Raw genomic sequence first — 4,881 nt, forward strand, 5'->3', positions numbered from 1 at the left:
GAGCGAGATTGCCGTCGGGCAGCCAATGAGAGAGTGCCACGCCTGAACGGACAGCGCCAGAGAGAAAGAAAGGAAAGGAGAGCCGAGGATAAGTGCGGCGGATCTGCTGGAAAAAGGGGAGAGTTTTGGTTGTCGGGACGAGCGCTGAGCAGAGCTCTGAACTTTGATCGCTCTTGCTGGCGCCTGGTTCTTCGGGCCGTTTTCTTGAACACGTGTTCTGGGCTCTGCTCGTCCCGTTGCTGGCGCCTGAGTCTTCAGGCCGTTTCTTTGAGCGCGTGTTCTGGGCTTTGCTCGTCCCGTCACTGGCGCCTGGTTCTTCGGACTGCATCTCGATGCTGGCCTGGTTCGCTCGTGTCAGCCATACCACACATGGTGGACAGGTCCATGTCCTTCTGGGTATCTGTGTGTGTATGTCTGTCAGTGGGCCCGTCTTTAAGTAGTAAATTGTTAAGTGCCTTCGCTGTACATTATTTGCATTCTTTATTAGTCATGATAACTCTGCCCTTACGTGCCCCCACCCCTCTTTCCCCCCATTATAAATAAACCCGTGTGTTAAATGTATCAGCTCGTTTTTGTCGTTCTTCTATTGGTTTAACGTGGTGCGTGTTTGGAGAAGTAAAGAAGGCCGTTGTTGCAATAGTGGTGTGCATTTGGGACCGACGGAAGCTCGGTGACCGTCCGCTCGGGTCGAGCGCACATACAGCTCGTCCCGTACAAGTGCCGTTGAGGGTGTGAATACTCGGTAGCTCGCCACGTGGGTCTAGGTATTTTGAAGTTTGGCAAATAACCCTGTACCACGTGGTGGAATAATTGACCATTCACGATCCGTTAAGGGACCCGTACCCTCGGAGTTTTCCGAAAGGTACGATATAGATTCCGGGTGTTCGGTAGAGTCAACCCTACTGCTCCACCTAGCGGTCGTGCTCGCAGCCGACGCCCAGCCTGCAACAATATCCCCAAGGACCAGGCCACCGTAATCCAGATGAGAACGAATAATAGCTTTATATAACAAGAGAAGACTCTAACAATGTGCTCCCAACTCAGTACCCGAAAGACAACGTAATAGATTGATGCCTTTAGCACATTTACCAGTCAGCATATTAACCTGGGGAGTCCAAGTTAATCCCTTATCATAGATGACTCCTAAAAATGACACTTCAGAAGATGGTTTGAGGGAAGTACCATTAACTACCATCGCTATGTCCTAAATCCTTTTCTTGCGGGAAAATATTGTTGCGGGTCGGGTGAGAAGACCACTAGGTGGGGGAAGCTATGTCGGTTCCCACCAGACTCCCCGGAATTGTAGGCCGTCGCACACGGTTAATTCCGTGACGCGGCGGGCCGCTAAACCGACCGTGGATGCCAATAACTCAACCGCATGACCTCAGGTCCTCCTGTCTATAGGTTAATCGGGTTACCTAATTAATCACGTGGTTTAATTACCGGGGAACACGCCCTCGGTACGCCTTGTCGGAACCGGATCACTCTACCGGATCGGGTCACATTACCGGAGCGGATGCAGCCGAGCAACACTGCTAAGGACTTACCAGCTAAAAGGAATGGATCATTGGGAATAAAGTCCTGGGTAAGCTCGAATTCGGACCATGCTGGATCAATGGAAGAAAATACAAAAACGAGCAAGGAACATTCCTAATGACAATTTATTAACAGTCAACTTGGGGACACAGAGCAGACTTAACACGAAAATAATAATGATAACGATCTTCTGCAGTCTTACTTAAGCACACAGGCGCCAGCACACACACACACACACACACACACACACACACACACACACACACACACACACACACACACACACACACACACACACACACACACACAAACCCCGATGAAGAGGGAGTTTTGAACCAGGAAGGGAAAGGAGTTGAGGCTACGTTCTCTGTACCTTTGTGCTTGATAGCACGACGCGCCACCAATACGTTTCGGGAGGTGGGGATGCTCCATGGTGCGGTACCCGACAGTGGGAGCATTGTCTCTGGCTTCAGCCGCACGTGTGGAGACTGTGTTCGTGAAGGAGGAGCTTGAGAGGAGAAGGGGCGGAGTCCAGAGTGCGAGGGTGGAATGGTAGGCGGGACCAGGTAGGCAGATGGGGTCGTCGTGTGGGCGGAGATGAGGAGGCGGAGTCCAGACAGCAGGAAGCGGGTCGAGGCGGTGTCGACGAGGCGAGGCGAGGCGAGAGCGGGAGAGAGGCGGAGATCGAGAAAGCGGCAAGAGCAATCCGGACGGACTGCTCCAGCCTTTATAGGACCTGCCACGTGGGGGGAGGGGCCACTCAGAATCAAAACGTCATCACCTGAATCGGGCGCTCCGATTGGCCCCGACCCCTCATGTGGCCCGCTAACTTGGGCCGAAAACCGCCTCACTTCGTTTCCGGCAAGGCCATCCCAGACAGCGAACATATTTCGATCCGACCCCACGACATGACATGAATCGCCCACACCGAAATTGGCATGCGAATCGTCCTGCAAAACCCCCCTGGCCATGCCCGGGCGACCGGTCGAGGGTCCCGCATGCCCGCTCAGGCGTTCAACCAGCGTTGATCAACGCGCTCGCTACGCACGCGCCAACGTGGCCTGAACTGTACATTCCCTGGCTCGATCGCAGCCTCGCTGGCTGCAGAGACGAGAAGACGTTCACCATCCGTGGAGAATCCACCGCTGCCAGCAAGGACTGAAGGTACATCGCCATGGATAAATCCATGCACTTTTCACGAGCGGCGTACATGTCTGCTTTCGAGCACATTCCATACAGTGCACGCGGTTCCACCATTACGCACGTGGCCAGCGCTCGCGTTCACACGACTCCGCTAGCGTGTGCGTGGGGTGAACACCAATATGCGTTGGGTATTGAGGTTAAACAAAGAACAAGCCGCTTCTACCCGCACACTCATATCCTGCCCAACATGGCGTGGAGTCGGCTTTATTGGCCTCTGTACGTGTTTCGTGCGACGTGGGCGTCGTGCTGGCTATGCTTCCCGTGCCGTGAAAAACACCATTCGTGCAGCCTCTTAAGAGGTATTTACTTGCACGCCTTTCCAATGCAATCGGCAATTCTCCGCAGACCATCGGAAGCTCCAGGCAATAGTCCAGCACCAACTAGTGCACATCACTCGCTGCACACGCCGGGTTTAAGGCTTGCCCGGGAATGAGAATCTCTGGGCAGCGGACCCCTCACTGCAGCGCCGCATGCGCTGGCCTCCAAGGCGCACGTGGCTGATTTACCTCAGGAATAATCAGAAAAGAAGGTGGGGATGAATTGAAGGAAGCAACCCCAGCTAATATATCATTGTAACGCACTCCCTTGTCCCGCTAAACAAATGGAATGGTCTATCTACACGTATAATCATGGAATAACTGTCTTGGGACACCTATCTGTTGTATGCATTCAGTTCCGAGAACCGCAACAATATTAAAGAGTTGGGATTGGGCTACTACCCTGGGGGATGCCATCTGTATGAAAAATGGAGGAGAGGTTCTGACCGACCCTCACTTGAAAGTGACTGTGTATTAGATAAAACGTCCCTAATCCACTCAAACATTCTTCCATTAATCCCAAGCTTGATTGTCTTATTTAGGAGGCCATATTTCCAAACTGAATCATATGCCTTATGAATATCAAGGAACACTCCCAGGAGAGACTCCTGATTATTTAGGGATTTCCTAGTCTCATTTACCTGTGCTATAATGTGGTCCATAACAGACCATCCCTTTCTGAACCTGCTCTGGAATTTATACAGGAGGTTGTTCTTCTCCAGGAAGAAAACCAAGCAATTGTTCACCATCTTCTCCATTAATTTGCAGACAATTGAAATAAGAGAAATCGGACGATATGAAGATGGGGCTGTACTATCTTTCCCATCTTTCAGGATAGGGATTACAATTGAGTGTTTCCAATCACAGGGAAGTTTCCCGAAAGCCCAAAACTTATTGAAGAGTCTCAGGGTCACACCCAACACCCGATCATCCAAGTGCTTGAACATGAGAAACGAAAACCGATCTGGGCCTGGGGCGTGATGATTCCTAGCTTTCTGGATAGCCTGTTTAAGCTCCTGAAGAGTGAAGTCGAGATTAAATGAAGAATTTAGAGGCTGAACTGCATTGGTGGTCACCAGGAATTGGTTTGCTAATTGGGGAGTACGAGCTTCCAACTCATCATACTTCACGATACCGGCCCCACTTCCAGAAAAGAATTGGCCGAGGGCCTCTGCCTTGTCTATGTTTGAACAAAAGGTTTTGTTCTGGAAAATAATCGCCGGAATAGACTTCCATCCAGATTCAACACCCTGCATACTTTTTACTCTTTTCCATATGATTTCAAGTGGGGTGTTCCGATTAATCGAAGAACAGAATAATTTCCAAGAGGCAGTCTTCACTTGTTTAATAGTCCTTTGAGCATCTGCCCTTGTCCTTTTATATTCCATGACATCCTCCAACCTAAGGGTTCTCCTTAATCTTTAAAGGGGCTGTCCTTCTTTCCTGGATCGCTTGTTTGCAACCCTCATCCCACCAAGAGACTTTGATTTTCTTACCCACTGGGCTTCTGTAAGTTGGGATTGTATCCCCAGCGACGTTATTCACAATCAGGACAATATTCCGATTGAGGCTATCAATATCGCTATCGACAATCCATTCCTTCACTTCATTGGGACCTCGACATGAGAAAAGAGCCCAGTCCACCTTGAAAAAATTCCAAGAAGTCAGTCCTTGCGTGTCCTCAGGGTCTCTTTGTAATTTTAAATTTGTGATCACTGGAAAGTGATCACTTCCTAGATTGTTGCCATGGAACTTCCAATCACATCTCGCTGCTTCAATTGATGAATATGTGAAGCACAGGGCAACGAATGAAGAAGCAAGTCAG

The sequence above is a fragment of the Eptatretus burgeri genome, chromosome 2 (genome assembly GCF_056783735.1).
Source record: "Eptatretus burgeri isolate ZD-2024b chromosome 2, Ebu_testis_v1, whole genome shotgun sequence".
Lineage (NCBI taxonomy): Eukaryota > Metazoa > Chordata > Myxini > Myxiniformes > Myxinidae > Eptatretus > Eptatretus burgeri.